Below are 16,128 nucleotides of genomic sequence, written 5' to 3' on the forward strand. Positions count from 1 at the left end.
CACCTTTTTCTGTTGTTGGGATTCTGCCAGGTTCTCCTAGGCCAAGGTCATGAGTTCCCTGAACCTTGCCCTGAGGTTTAGGACATATGCCACAACAGACTCCTTGTGAGGTTCACACTGACCTTCCCACTCATTTCGAATTAAATCTAGAGGTCCCCTCACTCTATGCCCTTACAACAACTCAAAGGGTTAAAAACCTGTGGATTCCTGGGAAACTCTTTGTAAGCAAACAACAGATGGGGCAAATATTTGTCCCACTCCCTCTTAAACTGGTCTGCAAATGCACGTAGCATGGACTTGATTGTAGAGTTTAACCTATCAACAAGACAATTAGTCTGGGGATGGTAGAGGGTGGTCTTCAGGTGCTTCAACCCACAGGACTTCCACAGACAAGCCAGTAGGTCTGACATGAAATTGGCACCTCTGTCAGTCAGTATTTCTTTTGGGAAACCTACCCTGCTGAAAATCTCTAACAAAGCATTTGCCACCTTTTCTGCCTCGATGGAGGACAAAGCCACTGCCTCAGGGTATCTTGTAGCATAACCTACTACTAGGATATACTTTTTCCCTGTGGAACATGGGGTACTCAGAGGCCCCACAATATCCATAGCTACCCTCTGAAATGGCTCCTCAATCACAGGCAAAGGCATTAAAGGAGCTCTCACCTTGTCTCCTGCCTTGCCTACCTTTTGGCACTGCTCACAGGTCCTGCAGTACCCTGTTACATGTCTGGAAATTCCAGGCCAATAGAAGTTCTGCATAATATGTCTCTTTGTACATTTTATGCCCATATGGCCTGCAAAGAGAATATCATGGGCTATGGCTAGATGTGCCAGATGTTAGGCTCTAGGCACTACCAACATCTGTACCCTCTCACCTTCTAGCTTTAGACAAATTGGCTCCAAATTTTGACATCAAAGACAGTCATGAAATGCTAGACTTAGCGTTCTTACAGCAGAGTGCACTGTTGTTACATTTTTGCAGTTCAATATCCAATGCAGTCTTTTCACATTTAAGAGAACAAGCCTGTGGCTTACATTAATATTTAAAAATGACAGAATTATCTACAGAATTCTATCTGGCTAGGCTGGCATCCTTCATCTATCTTCACAGCATCTTTGGTATGTAGCTATCTGAAGCTAACTAACATCAGTTTGGTTTTGTTTGGCAGTGTTTGTGGTGTGGGGATGTAACACCCTATCCATTGGGAACTCCAGTTACAATTTACCAATTTCAAGATTGGCTTTTCATTATTGATATATGTAATAATTCAACGCATAAGAAGATAAATTCCATCCCTATCTAGCAGAGCTGCAGAAATTCTGGCATGCTAGTGACTGCAAAAACATTGCTTTTACAGCTTTAAGCTTACAGCTGTTTGAATAAAATGGTTGGAATTAACAGCTGGGGAGGATGTCCATTTGGATCATCTAGCATGTGACCACAGCTAGATGATCCAATCAAAGACATTTACAAGGAGGAGGAAGGCACTTGATCTGTGACTCATGAAAGCTCAGTTCTCCACAAAGGGGAAGAGGGCCAACAAATTCTGTGAAAGCCAGTTCAGAGAAGTAACATAAGAGTGTTTAGGCTATGAGTCAACATTTTTAGAAGTGCACATTTTGCCTTGGCCAGAAAACTCATAGCAATGTTTTCCACTAGTAGCTTGTTATCAGAAACCATCATATACAAATATTATTCCATATTGTGATATTTATGGGGATCTCTGCACTGACAAAAGAATTTCTAGGTAGATCCTACAATACTTATAATTCTACAGCAGGTAAAATATCACCCATTTCCACTCCGAGAGCTTCTTATGTTCACTGAGATTAGAAGATTATATATTATTGCAAGAGTTTGCAAAGGTATGTTTATACCCCAAGCAGACTCCAAGTAATATTTCCTCAGGTATATGGCAAATCTTGGAAGTGAGATGAAGATGAAATAGGTGACAGGAAACATATGTTTTGGGAGTGTAATGAGTTGGCAGAGTTTTAAAATCCCCTACAGAGTACTCTGGCAGAAATATTGGGTGAGCAAATGGGTGTAATCAAGAAAATGATTTTTGAGCCGAGTTGTCTAGACATAGTAAGGCCTTGTAAAATGTAATTTTGGTGGCTGCCAAAAAGGAATTATCTGAAAATGGAAATCAAAGTATAAACCAAATGTATTTGAAGTACTGCATATTGTAACAGAGATAAAAGAGCTAAAAGTGAGATCTTTAGAAAAGGGTAGGAGCAAATTACACAGAAAAAAAGTTGAAACTGTGGGAACAGTACATGCAGAGTAACATTTTGGAAGAGGAGTGATGTTTAAGGAAAGGCCAGAATTGAGCAATTCATGTAATGTTGGATTGATGATAGTTATACAAAAGAAGACATGTGATGCATAATGTTTGTAACTGTGAGCATGTTAATATGGTTTCTTTTCTTTTATATAACTATATGTTTCTCTATGTCTTTAGTGATAATTTAATAGAGGTGTTAAAATACATGTCTTTATTAAGCTGTTATTACATTAGATGTAAAAATCCAATTTCTTTTCCTGAATATTGATCCCCTCTTCCATTTAGGCTCATGTGTATTAAACTATGTTTCAGGAAGATAAAACTGTGTATGTGTCTTTACAGCTGGAACAACCAGCTAAATGAAATTTGTAACTGAGGGTCATGATATATTATTCTGAGACATATTATAATGCTGCATATAGTTACAGAGAAATAGTTATTTATGTCTAGGAACCAGTGGAATGCTTATATAGCCATTTGTATGCTCAAGGTTTGTCATTCTTTTCACAAAAAATCACAATAATATCTTGAAAGAATACAGAGATTGACAATATCTGGAATTCAGGCCAGTATAGCCTTTGTAAATTGTCAACCCTGCACATTAAAACTGTTGTTAATCTATAGTCCTTGGGTTTTATTTTTGTGCTTATTATACTTATTTTGTTTTCTTCTTATGCTTATTACATTTCTTTTCCTTCTTTTCCCATGCTCATACTCTTTTTCATTAATACTCTGTCCAACTATCACAGACTTCCACTTTTGTTTCCTGATCTTTTATCCTCCGTTCCTTGCCATTTTTACATTCATCTTTGGCTTTCATTTCTACTATTTAGGTTATACTCTTATCATGCTGTGATGACCCTACTGTGGGGGCCAGTAATCAAGGACCCTGAATCCTCATCACTGACACTGGAGAGGGATGTTCACTTGGAATGTAAATTGATACACTCAGTATTTCCAGATGCAGATCTCTCTGCACAAAGCACAATTTCCTTTATGAGCACACAGTTGATCACAGTCTGTCTCTCTATATCTGTCCCCAGGTCTCCAGTATGGCTCTCCACTGGCACAGCTGTGTTCATTGCCCTCTCTGTGAAACCAATACTTCATGTCACTGTTCCAAGTAGCTGACATACACACTCTTTGAGATTTAATTTTTACACAACGCACACACACACACACACACACACACACACACACACACACACACACACACACACAGACACATGCGCACACACACACACACATCTTGGAAAGGCTGGCACAGATTACCTGCTCTACCAATTTTGCCCAGATTATAAGGTAGATTCACTGCCACCAGTCAGTTACTATAAGGCTCTTAACAGGGCATCCAATTATGCTGAGTGAAGTTAATATTAATACAAATGGTGATGCTGACCAAACAGCCAGGCTTTCAGGAGTGACCACAGTTATCACCAAATTAATGTAAATACTCTCAAAGGTTAAAATATTTATAATAATTTATAATATATTCATTAAACGTTTTGAAACATGAGGAGAATAAATGTAAGATGACTGCTCTGCTTAATCTTGCAGAAGCATAAGCGCATCATGCAGGAATAGAAATCAAACCAGAAATAGATAAAAAAATCAGGCAGCAACTGAATGTGCCAAAAAACAAAAGAAAGAATATAAGGTGAAGGACCAGAAGAGAAGGCAAGAAATGTGGAAAATGCATAAATATAGTTGCAAGTATAGAAAGCTTCTGGAAGAACCTCATGTTAATGAACGAACAGAGGAATGGTTGAGGAGAGGGGAATTCAAGCCAAGATATGAAGGTTAATATTGGCAGCCCAAGATAGTGGACTGCATACACATTGGTTTACAAAGTCCATTGAACATGTGGGAGAAACAGACAAATGTAGGTTTTGTAAAACCAAATTGGAAACAGTTGTACATCTCGTTGTTACATACTAATGGCAGAAGACTGAATACCGGAAGGCATAATAATGTGGCAAGACTGTTGCACTGAGGATTGTGCAAACATTATGGTACTGAAGTGGCTGAAAAATACTGGAAGCATAAGCCACAAAGCATCATAGAAAACTAACTCTACATCACATGGGATCATCCATTACCAACAGTTCAAAAGACAGATGCTAGAAAACAGGATATAGTGGTCCAAAAAAAGAAGACAAAAGTAGCACTGATCATTGAAATCACCCCACCCAGTGACTACAGTGTCTTGCATACAGTGAAACACAAAGTCATAAAATATCAGGATTTGCAGACAAAAATGAGATCAGTGTGGAAGAAAGATACCCAGACAGTTCTGATAGTAGTAGGAGCAATGGGTCTTATAAAAAAAGAGTCTACAATCATATTTAGATATGCTACAAATACATGTAACTCCATACAAATTACAGAAGGAGTCCTTACTGGGCACATTGCAGGTGTTGCTAAGAGCACTACTGGCTGACATCAAACACTGAAATAATACTAATTTTAATCGTACTTTGACTTAGGAATGGGGTCCATTCCTGTCATAGTATTAAAAACCCAAAATATTTGGAGAAATTAAAAAAGTTAAAATATTTCTCTAAAGGACCAACCACAATGAAAAGTTTAAATATACTTAATAATAAATAATAAAAGAACAAGAAAATACTAAATATCTATTTACGGTAAACACCAGAGTTTCATTCACAGGGAATATTAAAAATAACACAGCTGGAAAGAGTTACAGTAAAACAATATTTAACTGTTCTCACTATATTTTCCTAACTGATTTACAGCATTACTATCCCTGGTCCCTTACTACCTCAAGGCAAGATGAAGTAGGTGAGTGGTCTTCCTTCTTGGACAGGTTTCAAAAACAGAGTGCCCCTGAGACTTCAGTCTCCTCTAATATTAAAATATTATTTCTGTACAGAATGGCATCACATACATCTGGTCATCTGACTTCTGGTTCCCATGCAACCCCCATTGCTAGAAGCTGTCAGAATTTAGCATCTATGTGTTACCATACACAGATAGAGCTTTGATCAGATCTGCTGCTGCTCCTGGAAGTCATAACACCATTTTAAACTTCTACCCTCCCAGACTAGCAATTAGCTCCTTGCTAGAGACAATAAAGAAGGTTTCCTTATACTTGGTTTCCAAGACATTTTGCCTCTGGGTGCAACCAGAACTGTAAGATATAATCTTTATACATTATTTAATTTCAACTATTTTTCAAAGTTTGCTGCAGCTGGATTGTGATTAACCTCTTCCCTTCCAGTATCTTCTGTTAAAACACATACATTTAATTCAGTTACAATAATGCATGTACATTTCTTTTCTTTCCAACAGGGCAAACTCTTGATACATTTTAACACAAGCAGCTTTGCAAATACATTTTTCAACACAAGCATCTGTACAAATCAGTTTGATATACAAATGACATATTATTCTTTACAAAATTCTAGCTAACTGTACTGGCATATGTTACACATTCACTGTCCTACTTCTCCTGGCATGGCTGGCAGTGTCTCCTCTCATCACACATGCCACCAGCCCTATACCGGTCTCCCTCTCAATGCTCCTCAAGCTCTCGATTTACTTGTCACTTATATTTTATAACACTATTATATCTATCTTGGTGTTGCTGTTTGCTTCCTGTTTTACATATTTAACGTATTGTTTGATCATTTGTCTATGTCTGCTGCCTACTACTGTCCTTATTATTATTTTGTTTGCCTTACTGGAATTAGATGTGTGCTGCACTGTTATAATTATTTGCCATCTGGACCTGGGTTGTGCATGAAAGGATCTTTGGACCAGTGTATTTAACCAGTTAACAAGTGTAAAATGAAATTAAAATAAGTGTGCAACATTTTATAAAACTGTTAGTTGAAGATAAAAATCTATAGCTTTCAATTTTTGTTCAGAGTGAAATAAACAAGAGTTGTTGAAACATTCACATAGAATGTTGGTATGACTTCAGACCTAACAGGAACATGTTTCTGTAGAAAAAGTGATTTTTTTTTTCATTCTTTCCATATGTTTTTGCTTACAAAATACATTTGTTTTCCCATAAAAACTCAAAATACAGTTTCCCCTTTGTCTTGTGGTGGGATGAGTCCACTCCAATGGTGCTTTATAGGGAATTAAGCCAGCCACATTCCCTGGTTTATTTTGAAAGTATTGTTGCATGGCATTAAAGTAGATTTTGAGTTAAATTCTTCTGTAAAATGTTGCATTGGTTACATTTGTTTTTATTTGTTGAATATAACTGAACTGATTGTTTGTTGTTTGGGATTTTTTCATAAGATACACTTTCTTAAAGTTTGCACAAATTACATTCTTATAAAAATTCCTTAATTTTCTATGGTACCTGCTGAGTCAAATTGCTTTCAGTGGGACTATTTGCTACTTTATCATAATGCATATGCAAACAATGCCACTATAGAAAGGGACTGTGACTTGCCATGGGTGGCCAAACATCTGTCCTATGCATGCCTTGAAACAGCTGGTACTGTCTGTAAATTTGCTGTGTGTGCTGGGCAGGAGTTATTTATTTCTACTACCAGATCTGCACCTTGGTGATAGGCAGTGGAATGCATACCTGCTGTCAGAGAAGGACCTGATGGTCTTATTTCCAAAATTCCCACCCCTTATTGGTCTATTTATCACAACCCCTGATGATCTACTTTACAAACTGCACCCCACCCCCGTCATATCTCCAAATTTCTGCATCCACCACTTCTGAGCTTAGAAATTTCAAACCAATAGCCATAATAATTTCCTTGTGTTTACTCCCAACTCATTTACTTAACAGAAAATATGCTCCTCTCTCCAACACAACATGGTTTTAAAGCACAACACAGTACAACACCTGCCCTGTTCAGTTTCACTGCCACTGTCAATACCCGTATAAATGAAAGTAGCTGAGTCTCATCACTTCTAGACTTACTTAAAGCCCTAGACTCTGTGTTCTGTCATGAACTCTTAGTCACACCCTCCACCACTGGACTTATCAGCCCACATCTTCATTAGTTTCAAAGTTACCTCTCTGATCAAGAGAGGGATAGAGCGATGGATGGGACAGTTAGAAAAAGCAAGATGAGAAGTGTCGTTTAAGAGGGGTGAGAAAAGTTATTGAAACATTCATATATAATGTTGGTGTGACTTCAGACCTAAATGGAGTATATGTTTCTGTAGAAAAGTGATTTTTTTCATTCATTCCATATATTCAGGCTTACAAAATACATTTTTGTCATAAAAACTCAAAATGCAGTTTCTCCTTTTTCTTGGTGGGGGGGGGGATTCACTCCCATGGTGCTTTATAGGGAAGTAAGCCGGCCACATTCCTGGTTTATTTTGAAAGGATATTTGCATGGCATTAAAGTAGATCTTCAGCTAAATTCTTCTATAAAATGTTGAAATGGTTACATTTGTTTTCATTTATTGATTTGAGTGCAAGTAGATAGGAGTGTAATGATTTAAGTAGAGGGGGGCAAAACGTTAGTGACAAGCAGGAAGAAGTTTGTGCTTTCACTAGGGGTCTCAACCTGGTGATTGTTTAACCTGGATTTTATAGCTTGGGAGTTTGTCTTTACTTTTAACATCTTTTAAATGGCCTACATACTGCAGCCAAACATGCTGCCCTCCCTAGTCCTGTATGTGGACAGTGCAACCTTGATTTGTTCAGCTAAACCTCCTGCTAATGTCAAAAATCTTTCACAGCAATCCATTTCCTCTGTACAGGCATTGTTAAATGATTCTCATCTTCTCCTCCTCAATGCAACCCATCCTCAAATTTATAATATTTATGCCCAAAACAAACCAAAAATCATCCTTCAACTTAACCTTCACCAATAACACCACTACTGAGCAGGCAGGACACACAAAACTATCTGTATCATTACACAGACTAATTAAAATTTGACCAACACATATCTCATGCAGTAAGAAACAAAAACTAAGCAAAACTAGGACCATTATACAGAACTAAAGTCTGCTTCAGTCAATCAGCTAGAAAATGCTAGCCTCAACCTTCTTTTTACCATCGCTTTTGTATTCCGCCCCATTATTTACTAATCTTCAAGCCACTCGAACAATGTTACAATAAAACTGCTAAATTTTCAGATAATCATTGCTGTAAAAGTCATCATTTCCTATCCTTCAAGGAACTACTTCGGTGCAAACTTCCTCACAACTTATTTCTATTTCAACTACCTACAATTCATAAGCTCATCTACAAGCCTGAAAACTGCCTGAGTCTGTAAAACTTTATTTGGCCTTATTCAGCCTTACTTCCCTGATACAGCTGTGTGATCCAAAGGCAAACCTCTCCTCTCGTTATCAAAGTGCTATACAGGTGCGGCCTTATGCATGCTGTGCTTTCAGGGTTGCTCTTTACCCATTTATTTATTTTTAAAGCAATGTTTCTAGACTCTAAAAAAATAATAATAAATAAATAAATAAATAAATAAAGCACCCCTTCAATAGAGGGAGCACTCCAAGGGGGAGGGGGCTCCAGCTGACTTGACATTAAAGTCAAGCTAGGTTACGCTCACTATAAATTTTGCAAGGTCAGACCTTGCATTGTTCAAATTTAGGTACAAAGGTGCCTTGAAGAGTTTTTTTTTTGGTTAATTTGTACAATGACTCATGAGAGAAGCACGAGGGGCAGAGCCAGGGACATTCTTCTGAATTCTTAACAGAGGAGTGGCATTGGTGTGGTGTTGGTGAGATGTGTTTTTAGTATTTTACAAAAATGCCAGCAGTGATCAACCAGATATTTTGGGCAACATCTCAGACTTTGTATTTTGTGTTAACATTTCAGATGAGAGGAATGGTGCAGTGAGATGTGTCATTACTGTTTTTACAATGCTGGTAGTGATTATTATTGACCAGATATTTTTATAATTTGTTTGCAGCAACTCGGATTAGAATACTTTATTGTGTTGCAAATTGTTTTTTATGGACTGTAGAGGCATACCTGTCTACCTCTTAGCAAGAAATCTAGACAAAGCCTAAAATAATGGGGGGGGGGGGAGGCCCAAAAATAGTGACAGATTTTAAATATTACTCTTATAAAATTAAAAAGTTGATAGAATAACATAATTTGTGTTAGTATTCAAATTCTGAAGGATATGCAGTCTGAAACTCAAATGTATATCATTATTTAGTGTCTTCAATCTTGAGTGATTTACAAGAACACCCCAAATTTTATGAGGAACAGACCAAAAATATGAGGCACAAATATGGATATTCTGCAAAAATTTGGGAAGTTGAAAAGTATGTGTAGGTGAAATAATATTACATAGCCATCAGACATTGTGGCTATACCTGCTGGGTGGGGGGTTGTGGTTGTGGTTGTCTGGATGAAAGCAACTTAGCCTATTCTCATTTGCTCAATTTAAACTCCACTGTCTGGCTTGGCAAGAGTAGTGTGCATTTGTTAGAGGTAAGATGGGTCACTTAACTGGACTCCTGATATGCACAGACAGAGTGGGTACAATTGCTGGAGCAGTCCTCCCCGGAGGAAAATAACTAGCTGCTTGTTGCTGTTTCCTTATTATTTTGGTTTTGTAGGACCAATGTGATTATATGATTATATGAAGCAACATGCAACATTTAGTGAATTGCAACTGTTTGCTTGGAACAAATGTGATAGACATTACACTGTCATTCTGTCTCAATTGTACATAAAAGTGGCTATAACTGCGTGGTGCGGGTGCCAGGATGCAAATAACAGACCCTATTGTCACTTGATCAGTTTAACAGTCATATCTCAAAGAATAAGTGATAAATGCATTACAGAATACCCAGAGTCCTTCAGTACTTCTGAGGGCTGGTGGCTCCCACACATCAAGGCTATATAAGTGCATTTTGATATGGGCTTCGTAATCGCCTCTGCTGTGGACCCCACTGTGACGCCCGTGCCCTGGCCCAGCAATCAAGGAGCCTCAATCCTCACCACTAACACCAGTGAGGGGCGTCTCATACAGGAGGAAAGGATAACAAATACACACAGTAAAGTTCAATTTCCCTTAAGAGCACATAGACATCACAGTCAGTCTGGGGCTGGTCACTCTCTTGCTCTCCAGGTCCCCAATAAGAATCCCTACTGGCACAGCTATAGGGTCCATATCTCAGCCTAGTGGGCAAGCTAAAACCTCCAGCACCCTCTCTGTCCAACCAGTGCTTCGTATCCCTGCCCAGGTAGTTGACACACACACACACACACACACACATGCACGCACGCACGCACGCACGCACACACACACACACACACACACACACACACACACACACACACACACACACACACACACACACACACACACACACACACTTTGAGAACAGTTTATACAACCACATAGACACTCCTGGGGAAGGCTGACACAGGTTCTCCAGCTGTGCCCCTTTTTTCCAGACTATATTGTAGTACCAGCTGCCACCACCCACTAATATTTATCAGCTACTCAAAGGCCCTTAAAAGGGTGTCCAATTACTACTGTGCAATATTATTATCCAATTGGTGGTATAGCCCATGGCTAAAGCTATTGGAGTGGCTTTGTACAATTTTACCAAATGCATGCAAGTACTCTAAAGAACTTAAATTATCTCTACAAAAACAGCCACAGTTGAAGGGGTTTAAAAATATTTAATAACAAATGGTCAAAACACAAGACAGTCCTTTTACTACACAATGCTAGTCAAGAGTTCAGAGATTACAGAGAAATACTTAAAATAATTTAGTAGTACAGTTCTGACATCACAGAAAAACACTTCTAAGAGAAAAAGATAAGATAAACTTACATATAGAGCAAGACAGTGCTGATGAGTTGGATAGTCAAGACAAAAATGCTTAATGCTCTCTGAGTCTCTCTGTTTTTAAAATCACATTCCTGGTTCACACTACATAATTGTTCACACTTCCTTGGGATTCCCAGGCTAACAGGCTACATTCTTTAGTAAGCTCACACCAGGTCAGGAAGCAAAGCCATTAAGGACATTTATGCATGCAAATTCTGGCCATTGACTCTGGCCTTAAAACAATAGCAGGAATTCCTTCATCTAGACTGACCGGAGCCATGTTTATATCAAAGGGTCACAACATGCTTTACTTGGTCAGCAGAGTGCACTGTTGTTAATTTTTTTTCAGTTCCACATGTAACACTATTTTTACCATTTAAGACAACAAGCCCATGGTTTACATTAATATTTACAGATGACAGAATTATCTCCAAAATTCTATCTGGCTAGGCTGGCAGCCTTCACCTATCTTCATCCAATCTTCACACCCACCTTGCCTAAAACCAGCCCTTCTCTTAAGTGTACGTAAATGGTCTCTGTACTTGTGTGGGAGGGGGCTGGGAACAATGTCATTATTTCTTTAACATTCCTCCTAAACCTCAGAGGTCACATTATCTTGTGTTAAACTGGGGAGAGTGTGGTCATAGGTTGATAGGTGTGTACTAGGCTAATGGCCATGGAGCCTTTAAATGCCTAGCCCATAGAAGTGCCCTGGCATAGTGCCACTCGACCTTAGTTCCCAGTGCCTCTATAAAGTAAAGCCACTGGAGTGATCCCAAGGGTGAATTTTCTATTACCCATCCACTCATCAAAATTTCTCTTGAAGAGGGACAGTGAAGTGCTCTGCTTGACATGTATGGGAAGTCTATTCCATAGCATGGGCAGTCTCTGGGGGAGGAACCTGTCCCTCCAGCATGTTCTGTTGATTGTGGTAATGAGGTTGAGGTCTCTGGAGTGCGTGGTGCAGAGGGATTGGGATTTCTTTAGATGTAGCATTTCTAACAGATTTGGGTCAGACATGGCTTTAAAAGTCAAGCAGAGATCGCCTCTAAGTACCCGATATGAGACAGAGAATAGTTGGAATCTTTTGAGTCTGTTCATGTAGGACATGTGTTTAATGCCTAGGATCCTCTTTGTGAGGTACTTCTGTGGCTAGTCCAGCTGTTGCAGGTGTCTAGTGAGGTACATGCCAAATGGGCATTAGACTCGGTGATTATCATTTCTTTAATATTCCTCATAAACTTCAGAGATGTGTAGGGAAAGTCACTATAGCTTGTATAGGAGCACCTACTGCCTCTAGAAGTAACAAGTTGGAAATATCATTGTATATATATATATATATATATATATATATATATATATATATATATATATATATATATATATATCTGACAGAAAATATGTCGTACTCTTTTTTTTTTTAATTCAGTTTGTTCCAGTTTGACATCAGAAGAGTAAACAGATGGTGGCTGTATTTTGGGGGTAGGGATGAAGAGACATGCTGTACATAAATATGACAGCAGCTGCTTGAAATATGACTGTGGGCATTTATGCATTAATTTTAATCCCAGTATAATACCACACCAGTGGGGATACAGAGAAAGTGACTACCTATATTAAGGTGTGTTGGGGGGTACTATACCCATATATAATATATGTATCCTCAGAAACATTTGTCTTCTCAGTTTATTGTGAACTGGTGTTTGGTCCGCTGTATTAACACTCGGTTACAGCTTATTTTTGCCTTGAAATAAAAAAGTAGGATTGAATTTCTTTTCCGTGCGTGATTTTTGTTTAGGCTATCATTAGATTAAAAGATTGGAAAAACATTTCTAACATGCAACTCATAGCATCCATAATCCCATGTCTTAATGCAGTTATTTCCAGTGCAGTTATTGCAGTGTAGTCTTGGTTAGTTAGGATGTGATGAAAGGATGCAGGGAGACAAAAGTTGAGGAATAAGGCTAGATTTATTTTTTCTTTGATCATGGCTTTTGCTCATGAAATTATAGGATGAAAAGGTTTGTTTAAAAAAATTAAAAAATGCAGCTCAGAGCATATAACCCCCCCCCCCATGGCTTCTGGGGGCCACCCCCAGCTTAGTGCAGTTATTTGTCCACAGTTATCAGAGTGTAGTCTTGCTTGTTGAATGAAAGAATAAATAGCGTCAGAAAAGAAATGAAAAGTATGACAAACTGTGAGAAAAAGGATAGTGTAAGTAGGCCAGGATGGGTTGGGCAGTCGGGGCCTTTTCACCTAGGGCATGAGTTTACCTAAGGCCTGCCATGGTCCTATAATAAAGTTGGCTGCTCCCTATATTCTAACAATATCACCAAAAACTGGAACCTCATCCCTACTCAGGGAAAACAATACAACATGAAAAGAGTTTCAAAGCTTAGTTAAAGATACAACTAGCAGAAGACTGGCTCTGCTGCTATATATTCTCAGGCTAACATACGCTAACAGTTCCAGTTTTCCCACTTGGCATCTCTCAGCTAATAACCGTTACCATTCCAATTATCATCCAACTGACAGCACTCATTGCTGTCCCTCATCTGTATCTTTATGTAGTCCTTTTACCTTCTTACATCTCACCATCTTACTACATCTTCACCTTGACCAACGCTAAGTCATCCCTTCTTCATCCTCTCCTTTTTCTTTTTCCTCCATTTCTACTCCTATTTTCCTACGGGTCTATATTAGATGCAGAAAAAGACTTTAGCGCGAACGCTCACATGAGCAAAAATGCCAGGAATCGAAACCGTGATTGTGGGGTCGTGTTACAGTGAGGAGTGGGATATTTGCCCTTTCCTCACTGTAGTGCGACCTCAGAGTTAGAATATAAATTTAGTGGGGAGGGGGCACAGCCCCCCCCAACCACAATAGCAACTTAGATCATCAGCATTTTCGCTCATGTGAGCGTTCGTGGTAAAGTCTTTTCGATTTTATAATATAGACCATTTTCCTCTCTCCCTATCTGTTCCTACTACCTCTCTCAGCTCATCCTCATATCAGCTCTCATTTATTTATTTTATTCATTTTTATTTTATTTATTTATTCCTTCTACTGGTACACCAACCAAGTGGCCAGCTGTATGACATGACATGACATGACAAGCAGTTTGCTATAGTTTAGATCAAACAAGGAGGACATTGCTTTTAAAAGCCGGTATTGTATTAAAGACAGATCGGTATTAGCTGATCATTCCCGCCCAACACGTTGTGCCCTGGGCAGTTGCCCCTCTCGCCTGCCATAGCTATGCTACTGCTTTTCCCTTACATGTATAAGAACTATTATATTTTTTGTAATGTTTCTAAGTGTACATTGTCAAATATCTGGAGCTTTTTTTCCTGAGCCTCCACTAAAAAAGGGTTCTTGCAACCCAGATGGACAATTCTGGTAAAGAAAAGCAAACACACACACACACACACACACACACACACACACACACACACATATATATATATATATATATATATATATATATATATATATATATATATATTTATATATTCCGCAAACTCCGAAATGTGAATGTCCTGAATGCCAAAAACCATATATGCAAAAGGCTAAATCTCGCACCTTTTTGACCCATGGTAGCACTGGTGTGGAGGTGTGGCGTGGCCAGAAACATCGAAATTCAACATTAATTCGATATTTAAGATGTGTTGCAGATTCGAATTCGCGGAAAACGTGTTGACGAAGTAGTAGGTCGATCATATGTGATTGACGATATAAAGGTAAACCATATATATATATATATATATATATATATATATATATATATATATATATATATATAATTTATTTATTTAACATTTGTTGACTGGGAAAGTCTGACTAGGTTCCACAGATCCTGTTTTCATCGGAGGCCCAGGGAGAAATGCTCCAGAAGCATGTTTTTAGAATGTGGGAGGAAACCGGAGTACCCGGAAGAAACCCACGCGAATGCAGGGAGAACATGCAAACTCCACACAGAAGGCACCCTAGCCGAGAATTGAACCGGGGAACCTCTTACTGTGAGGTGACAGCATTAACCGCTGCACCACTGCGCCGCCCTATATATATATATATATATATATATATATATATATATATATATATACACACACACACACACACACACACACACACACACACACACACACACAAACAGATTAAAGTAAACTCGATAGATGGGAGTTTAACTTGGAATTCTTGGAATACTCTTGGATATTAATTCTGACAGCACTGACATTAGCAACACCATGACAACAATAATCAACCTGGTTAAACCCAACATAACCCCTCACTATCGCCCTAGTGCTACCTTCCAGGCAGACACACACTCACACATGCCCTCACACATGTACATACACTCACCCATATACCTCCTAACCCTAACCGTAACTTACTACTACACTATCATTAAGTACAATGCCCCCTTTGGTATGTACCTAACCAGGCACATCCAACAGTTGGAATTTCCTCAGAGATTCCTCAGTAAAAGAATACAGGCTGTAAGTAACTTGTCCTGTGCAGACCACCTCAAAGCCCTATCCTTGTATTCTGGCTCCTGCAGGCTGTTGAGGGGAGATCTATGCCTGGTATACAAGGCATTGTCAGACAACACCCTGATGGGCCTCCTGCATATCTGCAAAACAAACACCACCAGAATTATCCATTATGAAGACTTAAAACTTGCCCGTGATATAAACAGGACTTGCTGGAGAAACAGGTATGTATCCCAGAGACTACCCCATTCTCTGGAATAGGCTCCCCATCCATATGAAGCAGAGTTCTCTTTAACCCAAGTCAAGTGTAACTTGCAAAATTGGATGGGGAACAGGAAATTCATCCCTGGTTTAGCAGCTATGTCTCTAATGGACACAGGCAGCCTGTAAATGATTCATCTCTCAAGCCCCTGCTTACACTTCACAGGCATCCCAGAACTTGTCAGAGATTTGGGATGCATGGCTAGGCTTAAAAAGGCCCTTGGGGTTGTTAGCCTAGTACACACCTATGAACCTATAAACTCCTCAGTACATACCTCTGCTGAGATGAATGACCATGGCATTTCGGCAGTGTTC

The sequence above is a fragment of the Protopterus annectens genome, chromosome 11.part0, assembly GCF_019279795.1.
Source record: "Protopterus annectens isolate FY-2018-M chromosome 11.part0, PAN1.0, whole genome shotgun sequence".
In the NCBI taxonomy this organism is placed as follows: Eukaryota; Metazoa; Chordata; order Ceratodontiformes; family Protopteridae; genus Protopterus; species Protopterus annectens.